Raw genomic sequence first — 12270 nt, 5'->3', positions numbered from 1 at the left:
ATGTGTCTGTCATTAGCTATTAATTAAGCTAAGTAAAAGGTAAACTTTAGCTTTAGGAGCCATTCCCAGGCATTAAGAGTTTTCTCTTACTTTATATCTATACTCTAGCATCTGCAGAAAGCAAGTTAAGTAGCTCTTAATTTCTCTGCCTATATGTGTGAAAAAGTACTTGCTCTTCTTTTTAGAGAATGTCATCTTGCTTCTGGCATGGCTGAAATTTTATGCCATGTACAGTTTTTAGCAACCTGCCCACTGTCAGTCTACACCAAAGATGCAACTAAAGCTGTCTGGGAGTCATCAGGGAGTCTGAAAAGGATTTCCAGGAAAACACTTGGTTGGATGATACAGTGCCTTATTTGAGTCAGTACTGGCTGATCTCCTTGGCTCTGAAATCAAATGCATATTTTGGCTGACATGGGCCTTCCCCCACATCCACTGCTCCTCATCCCTCCTGCAGCACCTGTGATGGCTCCCAGTGGTCCCTAGGCTGCAGGAAGCCATTGGCAACAGGCTGGACACATGTTCTTGCCCACATGAGCACCTTTCAGTCCTGCTGCCTGTTACTCTGATCCTCACCCATTGTGTCCAGTCCCCAAGCGCAGAGGTGCCCATGGCAGCAGAGACTGAGCTGTGGGTGGCAGTGCCAGCACTGCTTGGACTCACTTTCCAGCCTGGGTCTCACTCAGACCTCTGCTAAGGTGCCAGTGCCTCTGCCCATCCATCCCAGGAGTTAGAGGGTGTCTGAGTTATTTTTGCAGGTGAACCATCACCACATGACCCATCTGCTTATGTATCCCTAGACAGTCCCTAGCAGAGGGCCTGGCTTTCTCTGGCTTGCTGCTGCTGTGTCAGTGGGCTCCCTTCTGGTACCACTGACCATTATTCTAGTGTCTAAAAGTCAAACATCTCTTTCTGGGACATGCTGCTCCTCTTCACTAAGGCATCAACATCAAAGGCAGGGCAGGGAGAAGGATCTTGGCCACAGAAGCAGGAACATCTTCTGTTGTCTGCTGTTCAGACATTGGTCTTAGCAAGAGTTAGTTAAGTTTAGTGTGTATTTTTGGTATAGGCATTCTTGGAAAATTCCAAATCTGCAAAATTTGCAGAAAGCGTTCTATGGAAATTAAATAGCTGCTGATTCAAAATGACTGTATGTATTCAAATAAGAGCTGCACATCTTGGGAGCCAACAGATGCTATTGCCTTAAACCTAAGTAAAACTCAAAAAGGATGCAATAAGATCTACCTTTAACTGCATATCATCACAAAACACATCCTAGTGATGCCTCAAAGGAAATTTTCATCTGTATCTTCATTATTCTCTACTCTCATGTCCTTTCCATAATGATTACTAAATGTCCCCAGAAGTCTGAAAAGAAAAACTGTAATTAGACACACCGGTCTTCTCAATTCCTTTGCAATGCCCATGCCTTATCTAAGCATGTACAATCAGTTGTTTAATATATTTAGCCAAAATAACATTTAAGCAAAGAAAATAATATTTAAGCAAATGAAATGTTTTAAACATTGAACCTAATGGACACCTTCATTTCTATTATCACAGGATTTCAGGATACTAGGTTTTGTAAGCTAATGGGTTTTGAAACTTCTGTTCTCTGAAGATCCTTGAGTCCAGGTTATGAAACATTAGTAGTTACAGCTTTTATCTCAAAGGGCTTTAGTGTAACCAATGTTCAGAGTTGAGTTTTCTCAGACTGTGCCTTCCCAACTCAAAGACAGAAAAGTCGTTCCTATCTTCATCCACCCTGAAAGAAATTCAAGCTGCAACCTAAACTAGCATTATGTCTTGTGTCTCTCCTGTCTGAGACTCAGACAGCACAGATGAAACAGTGCTCGCTTAAGTCTAACAAAGACTCAGCAGCAGCCACAAACCATTTTGCAGCTCAAGTTCTGCATTAGAAGTGAAGGAGAGAACTTTCAGCTTTTGGGGGTACATCACCACTAAAGGCTTACACATCTCCTCTGCCACTCTGCTAATAGTGCCCTGGAAAGCAATACAGCTGGAAGGGGGTTGAAAATCAAAGTAGCTTTTGCTGTTTTGCTTGATAAATACAAGAGGCTTTGATTTAATGTATCTCTACCTGTCTCAGTGATTGGTATCTAGCCACCACTCATTTTCCTAGCTTTGCCTAGACACTCCCTCTTAAACAATTCCTTTTTAAAGTGCCTTGCTTTGTGCCAGGCACTTTGTTTGCCATCCGACTGAGCAGATGGAAATATGCATGCCTCTAACAAAAGTGACCTTGTTAGGCTGCTCGTCCTTCGTGTCTGAGTAAGAGAGAGATATAAAACGTTACACCCACTACCTTTCAGAGGGCATAGAGACTCAAACGGCGTGTGTCTGCCATGCTGTGAGGTGTCTCTTGGTAACGCTGCCTTGATACGATAAACATTGCAGCTATTGCTTTTCAGCATCTCAGCGTTGTTATAAAGCGTATGCTCGCCCACTCACACTCACACCAACGCTTGTTCTCTCTTCACCTCCTAGAAATTTCACCTGAGGGCTAAGCATGGTGTGCTGGGAAGCAGCCATGGCACAGTGGATGATATCAGTAGCTGTCCTTTTGGCAGCTGTTAGAAAGGAAACTTGAGAGATAAGCATGAAAATAGAAAGGTAATGTGTGAGTAGTAAAAGAGGACAAATGGAGGTTTGTAAATAGTTTTGATCTGTAACTTGATCCTAAAAGAAAATTCTAACTTCAATCTACTTTGCCTGCACCACATTTTGCTGCAGCGTAAGGGTTTTGTCTCACTTTATACAACAAAGTTGTAAGTCTAAAGTCTATGGGCATGACCAAAGAAGTGAAACATGAACCTCCAGAGGGCAATTCATCTGACCTCCCTTAGATGTTTAATTGTCCTCTAGAGCAGCCTATTCATTCCTAGAAAAAGAGACTATATTAGTCTCAGCCCTTGAGGGCTCCAGGCACTTGTCCACAGGGAGCTGCCTAGTGCTACTGGATATATCCTGGGTTCTCTGAGACACCTGTGCGGGGCAGGAAAGAGGAGACAGGAGCTGGAGGTGACTCGTGCTGTTGTGGCTGCCTGGTGTACCCCAGGGCACCCCACAGCGCATGAGCCACCTTTGCATTGACAGCTGAATGAACTCCCTAACTTGCAGGTCATTATATCAGGGCAGGTGAATCTTCCCACAAATACCCTGAATAACCACATTCAGTTCATTGCCTTAATAAGAATAGTGTTACTGTTATAACTCCAATAACTTTGGGCAGCCAAAGCCCGCCCCTGCTCCCCTGTCAAAATGCGCTATAGGGCCCAATGCAAGGGCCAAGGGCTGTTCCCAGCATGAACCACAGCTGAGGGCTACATTTCAGTGCCTTACAAGTTCCCATCCTAGGCATCTCTCCGGTGGAAGAGCGTTGCAAAGCATCAGGGGATCCAAGGGAAAGGTTGCAGAGACATGAGGCTGGGGAGTGTTAGCAGTGAGCAGCAGGAGGAAGGGGGTGTGACTCCCTCCTCTCATTCTAAGCCTTCTCTCTCCTCCTCCTCCTCACCTCTGTATAACTTCTAAACCCCCTTTGTCTAATGTTGGCATTTCTTTCTGAGGTCTGTAACTGCTGTATACAAGGAAAGGAAGAATATGCAATTAGAATATACTAAGATACCATTAGGGTTAGGTAGGAAATTTTGTCTCTATGTTCACATAGGATGCAGCTGGCACCACAGTCATTTGAAATGAAATAAATCTAGGCCCTTTCAGCACATTTAAGACTGCTGAAGCCTGACAATGGGCAGCAGAATAACTTGGCTTTAATCCTTCCACGCTTCATCATTGGTGGCCGGTTCCCACCCATGCATTGGATAAGGATCGAGCTACGAAAAACTTCATGTCTGTTTTCCAGATCAGGCAGTGTGGGTGACTGATAGCAGCTCTTAAGAAGTATTAGCTCACTGAGCAGTTGTTAGCAATAGACAAGCAAGACTTAAAGACAGCCTAAAAATCAGAAACAAGTTAGCACTTAGGACAACTTAAAAGCAGCTACTGATACCCTATATCTCTCCTTTGTTCAGGGTGGCGAGGAGGCTGCCAGCTGAAAGTATGTTCTCTCCTTTTAGGGTGTAAGTCCCTGCTGTTGGCAAATTGTTCTCATGTTTGGTAAACTGGCCAACTTGTGACCTATTAGTTGCTGACAAGTGAAGAGGGTACTCTTCTATCCTTGGGACAATAATGAAAAAATAATAGGCCAGATTCTCAAATCTGATCTGGCACTTCTGTTGTGTTCACGAAGTGAAAAGGAGCTGGAAAACAGCCAGCTGCAAATGGCCAACCAAAAATGCCTCTCTTGGTCATCCCATCTGTGTTGGTTTAGGCCCTGCCGGGACCAGAGACCACGTTGCCATTGTCCCTCCCACACCCTCAGCCGGTCAGGCTGGAAGTGAGACATAAACCCCGGTTTAAAATAAGAAATTTAATACAACAGTGTAATAAGCAATCTGAACAACAACAGTAGCAATGATAACAACAGTAAACAGTAATAACAGTAAACAAGACAAAAGATATATAAATACCACAATGGTTACAGACAGCCTGCACCTGCTTTCCTGTGACCAAAGCCACAAAGTTCCCATGCTCCCACGCTGAACCTGACATCAGCATGGTATGAATAACCTGGCTGGAGATCCCTTCCCCCTGCTGGGGAAACTTAACCCTATCCTAGCTGATCCAGGGAGATCATCTCACAGGGAGAACAAAAAATGAGAAGCAGGTGGAGATCTGCCCCATGTAGAGCTAAGCTTAACCCAGGTCATTGCATCAGTGAGGTGATGTAATGTAAGTGAGGTGTCTTAACCTACAGCCTAGGTACGGACTGCTGAGATAACCCAGCTGGCCTCATCCTGGCAGTCCTCATTTTCTGGATCAACTTAGAGCAGGCTGTAGGTCAATCAAATTACTCTGATTATGGCTTTCTTGGGGCAGTTTGTGGAGGTATAGAGCTGTGCCAGAGGAGAGAAGAGAGTTTATCAGCATCTTCATTTTGACAGGAGTGGAAAAGAAAGGGGAAAGGTGTTTGGAGCTCTTTGTCTCATTGTCTATTGCTCTTGACTCACAAGAAAATTGTAAACTGATGCTTTTCCTTCCTTCCTCTTGGAAATGCCCCTCTACTCCTGAAAGACCCATGAGACTTCTGTCTTCCTTCTTAGCTTCTTTCCCCATAGGTGAGGGAGGAAAGGCAGCTCTGGAGCAGGAGGTGTCTCCAGGCTTTGCTGGCACACCAGAGAAGAAAGAAACATCTTTCCTGGCAAGAAAAATGTTGGCAGCATTAATCATTGCCAATGCCAGGTGTTACAAAAAAGACACAATGAGGCAGATTCCAACAAACTAGAGGTTAAAAACAGTGTCTCTAGCTTGTCTTAATGGTCTCCCGATACTTGAGCTTGTGGTATAAGGAAAGGTTGGATATGCATGGGAAGGGAAGGAATAGATGTTACCTTTGCAGACTTTCTATCACAAGGTCTGAAGGTGTTTTTAAAAATGAAATTTGAGATTCTTAGTCTTGTGTCTTCAGGATCTGGAGCTTGAAGGAAAATATATTAACCATTGAACAAAATGTTAAATGGGCATCACCATCAAAGTCCAACACAAGCCATCTTTCTCTTAAAGATCAGAGTTTCTAACGGAAACATCACACAATAATCCTCTACCAAAACTAAGAACTAGGAGAGGCATGCAGTCTTGCAGCAGTAAATTACTCAGTTTTAAATTTTGTGGCTGCGTAGATTCTTGCTTTCTTTGCCCAGATCCTGGGAATCACAGACCATCCCTACAGGACTGATATACTCACATTAGGCTAGTCCAAAATTTGCTTAGATTAGTCCAACATTTTCCTTCAGAATAATTTTTGGTGAAAATAAAAGTAACATTTTTTTTTCCCCAATTAAATATTTTCTTACTGAAATGAATTTTTAATTTATAGATAAAACAACTTAAATGAATTGAAACCTTGACCCTAGGACCTTATGAAAGCTGTGGTTCAGTGGTTCTCCTCTCTCAGCTTGATTTCTGCCCTGCCTCACTGCTTCCCCGGGGAATGCGACTCCTCAGCAGCGGAGTTGCAAGGTCTGCTACAGGCGCAGCTTGCCCAGTGAGCCTGCTGTGTGCAGAAAGGAAGGCGATGTGAGAGAGCTAATAACCAGCTCTCAAGAGTCACTGCAGAGGCATTTCTAAAATACATTTGTTCTTGGTGGTGGTCTTTTTTGTGTTTGTTTTGTTGTTTATTTTTTAATAAAAACCTATAAACTAGAGGTTTCTGTTCTTTTTTCAGAAAATCAAATTTTCCTTGCAAAGTGAGGGGGAAGCATCTATTTTCTACTCAGCTGGTACAAACTATTTTTGCACCTATGCCATTTGGCACTAGATTCAGTTATTATTTATCTGCATTGACATAGTTCCTAGGAGCTCTGACAGAGACCAGAAACTCATATAAACCAGAACAACATTTCCTTGTGAACATGAGGTAACAGATTTTTAGCTAACAAATAGCAACTCTACATTTGTTTGACAAAACCCTTAGTACCTTTCAGACCATTATGAAAATTTAAAATACAGACAAAGTAAAATAGGGATATTTTGAGGTTTCTTATCTATAAGATAATATATCTGAAAAAAAGCCAATATATGTGCAGCATGTACACCAGATACAGCTAGAAGCAGACATTTTTTAGCAATTAAAAATGAGCAAGGTCCTATTCTTTATAGAAATTCAAAATAGAAAAGTAGTTGTTTATGGCTGCATTAGATTCAACATTATCAAATAAAGCAGAAGCGCAGACTGAAACCTTTTCTTTGTTTGGGGTGTTTGGTATGGATTCTCTGATGTCTAATGAGGAGACCACCTCAACCCTACATACTTCTAGGGTTTCTTTTCTCTAGCTAGTTGCTTATTTTCATGACTCGTAGGAAAAAAAAATAATAATTTGAGAGCATTACCTTTCTAACAATGTATATGGAAATCATCAAGGAACTTCAATGGTTGGTGGGTGATACACATGCACAGTATGACTGGTCAGAAGGACATTTGCAGCAATGTACCTAACAAGCTTCTCTCCTTTAAAAGTCTTTCAGAGTTTTGCAAAGTCCAGCAACCTGAAAACCTTACCTGTCAGACTCCTCTCTATCAAATTAAATAGGAAAATCATTTGGAATGAAGTTCCTATTTTTGCCTTTATGTTGCCATTTCAAAACTCTCCCCAGAATCGATTCTAGTGTTTTAAAGAAAAGTGCCATATGGGAGGGGAGAAAGAGCAGGAACAGCATGGGAAGGATGTCTGCCAGGTTTTGCCTCGTCACCCCGAACCTCAGTTCTGAGGGAGTCGTGAGTCACTTTCATGGATATAAAAGTAGAAAATTTGTACAAACCCAAGGAGAAATATGGGCTTTAGTTTCCAGTTGTCCACTGGATGCTCAGTTCTAGCTTTTTTTGCTTGCTTCTCCATCTCATCCTTGGATTTTCTCAGACCTCATCTGATCAATAATTTTATCTCCATAGCCTTGCTAGTCACTCAGATGCTGCAGGCAAAACAAGGTGCTGATGTCCAGAGGAGAAAAGAGAGTGGGTAGATCAGATCATGCCTCTATCAAGTTCATACTTGTGCTGTGGCTGACCTGCTAAATTGACTGGGAGTGTCTTCCCGCTGGGTGCCCCAGTCAGTCCCAGTCGTCCCAGAGGAGAGGCTGTTATCTATCTCTCTGAAAGTGTTCAGGAGAGAGGTGGGGAGAAAAAGGAGGGATATTTTCAGGCAGAAGAGAAAATGAGATGGAAGATTTCCCTGCCTCTGGGATTAACAGCATTTACTGGCAAATGTTAAGTCCAGTCCAGACAGGAATCCTATCTCTCATTCAAGTGGGGGAAGAGAGAAGGAGAGAGAGGAAAGAGAGATGTAATTAATTTGATATGATTGTTTGTTGGAGTAAGGAAGCGTTAATAGTTACAGGATCAGATCCAGATGGGTCAGGCAGCAGCACGGGCAATGTTGATCAACAGAACTGAAATCTCTGATCAGACTAGCCAGGGTGAAAAACACACCTACCCTGAAATTCAGTTCTCTTCTATGAGTGCAGAAGACACCCACTTCCAGCCTGTTTCACTTCAGAAAAAAAAAAGGACTTGACCCTTACTCATTGCCCTTTCACACAATAGTGTCAAAGCCTCCTCTGGTTTTGATAGCTATTAAAAATAAATAAATGAAAAGGTCATATGGACTGCGATTTATGGTAAAAGTTTGATCATTGTGCAGAGCTTCGCTGTGTCATGGGAACGAGTGAGAGAACTACTCGGCCTTTTCTCTTTAAATTCATGAGGGAGGATATGTAGGTTTTTTCATCTACAGAAGTTATTTAAATTAGTACTTTGGAAAAAAAAAAAAAGCATTCTATATAAAGATGGTTTTACTGAACTACTGGATCAGATTATTTGTTTTCTCCTGCTTTTACTGGGTTTTGATGAGGGATAAAAAGTATGATTAGGGCTTTCTGCTTAACTATTTTTGATGCTCATTTTTATACCTTCACTGACAAATTAGAGGGAATTCACACAAAGGTCAACATACAGTCCAGAAGTAAAGACAACAGTGAACAAGGTATGTTAAGGTTTTTCAAATGGTCCATAGGAGTGAATTTTAGTCAGCAATTTAACTTAAGAAATGGTAGCTGATTGCAGATTAAGCTAAGTGGAGGTCATAAAAATTTCTGCCATACCATGGCTGCTCATTAGCCATTGTGAAATAAGATGAGTTTGATCCACCCACAACACTACCTCAGGTTATCCACCTGGGAAAGGTACCCAGGGAAAAAGGCTTCTTTACTACTGATGTAAACGGCCAAAACTACAGCATTGAAGAAGAGTGTTACAAAACTATTCATAATCAAGGTCTGTCTATGTTTGCTGTTATTTAGAAACAGACTTTTTCGGGGGGGGACGGGGGACAGGGGATGGGGATGGGGGACGATGACGATGACTATAATGGCATATGACCAAATGTGGCTGAAAAGAGATATGTAGAAATGAGTATAAGAACAGGAATCCTCCCCCACAGTATTCTCCCAGTATACAAAAATGGCTATCAGATTGATCATAAGAAAGAAAGGTATGGTATGTCTAAGCAATAAATTAAAACAAAATGCAAGAGGCTACAGTTAGCTAAGTTTAGATGTGCTGTGCTGTAGGTATAGCAGCAAGAATGATAATTTAGCAGGAAATACCTTTTTGATCTGCAACTGTGTACTTTTGACTGCAGATTGTGAGAAGCAAAAAAAAAAAAAAAAGGAGTCTGTTTGAAGAAGACTACTTGGGATAAGGCATTTATAATATTTCCATGGCAAATCTTCCCTACCTCCCCCTCATGCTATAGCTCATTTCAGCAACCAGAAGGCCATACCTGAGCACCAGCTGGCTGATGAACAGTATGCATCATCCTCTTGTGCCTGAAGAGACCACTTTCAAGTCATCAAGTACAACTCCAGGGAAAACATCTTTATTTTTATTAAGGTAACCACTGTCCTGTGGTTTCTTCTGAAGCTTGTTGCTGAGTCTTTCAACAGCTGTAAACATTCAGATGTCTCCTGTCTCAACCCAGAGCTTTCTGAACAGTTTTCCTAGCCTGCACTTCTGTGGTTCATAACTCCGACATGAACCATCTTTTCATGAGATAGAAAGTCACTTCATGCAATCAGCGGGCCAACATTTTGTGGGTCATTAGGCAGCCCAGCACAGGAGGATTATTTTGAGGAACATAATGCAAATAGAGAATACAGTGATGGACATTTTTACTCTGGCATATCCTAAATCCTGAATGCTTGAATAATTTATGCTTATGCACAGATTCCTTGGGAGAGGACAAAACAAAATCTGATAATGTTTCCTTTAAGCGAGTCTCAACAAAATCATAGCTCTTGCTTGCCAAATAATGAGATTGCTGTTTTTCCTTCTTCTTTAAAGGCATTGTATGAATTTTTGTAGTCTTCGGTTATTGCCCTCGGGAATGGCCTATAATTTGAGTGACTGAACATACTGTCTTTGTTTTGACTTTGAATGGGGTTGGTTCTAAATAAATTATGAATAACAAGAAAAACACAGCAAACAAATACAGAAGCATCCATGTGACCAGCCCAGACAAGACTAGCCTTTTGTATCCAAGCGAATCATGTGATGAGAAGTGGATCTGCTCACATTGCAAATGACAATTAAAAACCCTGTTGATGACCGTAAACTTCATGTGCTTATCACACTGAAGGCTTGTGTGCTTCCTTACACTTTTCATGGTGGGCTTTCTCAGGAAGCACAGAGAACCCCACCTGCGGTAGAAAGGTCATACAAGTTCAGACAAAGGAAGAGATGTGAGGCCTTCTGTGTGGGTGAGCCACTGGAGCCACCTACACAGAATGAGGGTAATAGGGTGTTCAGGCCACCACAGGCATATTATCCTACTGGAGGGGAGAGATGAAGATGGAAACCAAGGACTAAGGACAAACTTCTGGAAGAGAATCAGCAAGAGGGTCTCTGGCAGTTGTGTGGGCACAGGATTGCCCATGCCATGAGACAGACTTGCTTTTCCCTGTTGGCACATCCAGATAATTTGTGGCTTGCCATCATTCCAAGGCTGTCATCTGGACTGTTGTTATTCTGAGTCAGCTGAGAGGGGCTGCACAGAGAGGTGCTCCTCTTGGGCACTGCAGAGCATGTGTGTACCCACAAAATATGGTATGAAGGTTGTGCATGTCCTCCAGGAAGGGACAAAGTGATAGCTCCATATATGTCATGGCCACCTTTAGGGACAGTTTCCCAGCCTCCTGCCTCTGGTTTCGTACCAAGTCTGGCAGCTGCAGACCAAGCAGCTCCAGCAGTCCCCAGGCTGCAGATGTTTCTGGAACTGATAGCTAGTATGAACAAATATTTAGGGGATTAAAAACCAACTCTGGTATAAAAACAAATATTTATTTATTAACTTAGGTCAAGGCCTACAAATTTCAAGTTAATAACTGCTTTATCCCCATTTTCTGCTTTAGGACTGGTCCAATTAGAGTTCAGTTCTTTTCTGGTTTAAACTGAATCTTATGCTGTAAATCCTAATAAGTAGGCAATGTGCTGATGTGTGGGAACTAAGGGATGGGCTAGAAATATAAACACATGGAGGGGAATATAAAAAAGGGGAAAAATAAAGTGAAATGATCATTTAAATCACAAAAAAAAAAAAAAAGAGTAAGCAATAGTTTCGTTCACATAAAGTAGGCAAGGAAAATACTTGAATTATATTTTTTTATCTTTGCTGTATCTCTTTGAAAACTACAAAAGTGTTTGTAACTGGCTGAAGATCCTGTGGGAAAACATCTACAATTTACCCATGTTATCTTCTCAGTCTGTTCTTATGATTTCTGTGTACTGCTGTTGTGAAAACAAATCAGTTACAGCTATTCCAGTTTCCAACTGAATTTGGATTAATGGGTCATTTTAAGGTCTTCTCTAAATCAACTGCATGCTCCACATAAATTATATGAGAGTCAGCGTATTTTGGAAGTAAAGAAAATGTTTTCTAAAGCCCATACTTTGCTATAGATTTATTTTAGCCCCATTGTGCCTTTGTCCTTTTTCCAGTGGAAAATGGAGAAAAACATAGTGCAGGATACTGTACAAACTCTCTCTGTTTAGCTGTATGGTGCTAATATTTCATTCTAGTTCTTCAGAGTGTATAAACTTGAAGCTCGGTGAAGTAAATGGGGTATCTGGAATTCACAAACATAGCTGCAAATCCTATTAGCAGTTAAACACAGAGAGTCTGAAATGCTCCCTAGTGTGCATGAAATCAACTGTGCAAACAGAAAATAGTCACTTTAGGTTGCAACTTTTTTTTTCCAACATTTTTTTTTTTTAACATTTGCAACTTTGAGGTAAAAACACTCAAAGAAATTATTCTATTTAAGAAAGTCTACTTTTCCCAGAAAGAGCATACTAAGTCACTTGAAACTTAACCTTTGATAGAGGAGAGAGAAAAACAGACAAGAGCAGTTCAAAACAACCAAGAAGTCTTGGTGTAGTGTGAGAGTTGGGTTGTGACAACAGACAGGGCTGTTACATGGCAACTGGAGGGAAGCAGGAGTGTGTTTAGGTTCCAGCAGCATTAAAGTAAACAGGTAAGAGTGCGATGCTGGATGGGCATGTGTATCTGTTTCACACTGGAAAGTGCTATCTGGGATGTCTAAACACATATCCAGCACATGTTCTTCCAGCCAACACCT

General features: G+C 41.6%; 1 long non-coding RNA gene across 1 annotated transcript; it reads right to left on the bottom strand.

The window, feature by feature from the left end:
* Nucleotides 1-5095: 5095 nt before the first annotated feature.
* On the bottom strand, nucleotides 5096-9806 carry LOC113482430. Its single transcript, XR_003398846.1, has 3 exons — nucleotides 9417-9806; nucleotides 5472-5557; nucleotides 5096-5278 (listed from the first exon to the last, which is right to left on the bottom strand). It is a non-coding gene; the product is annotated as an uncharacterized LOC113482430 (long non-coding RNA).
* Between the last annotated feature and the right edge of the window lie 2464 nt (nucleotides 9807-12270).

The sequence above is a fragment of the Athene cunicularia genome (genome assembly GCF_003259725.1).
Source record: "Athene cunicularia isolate RWA chromosome 1 unlocalized genomic scaffold, athCun1 chr1_part1, whole genome shotgun sequence".
In the NCBI taxonomy this organism is placed as follows: Eukaryota; Metazoa; Chordata; class Aves; order Strigiformes; family Strigidae; genus Athene; species Athene cunicularia.
Note: the sequence above shows the minus strand (reverse complement) of the source record. Positions and strands in the feature narration are given on the sequence as shown.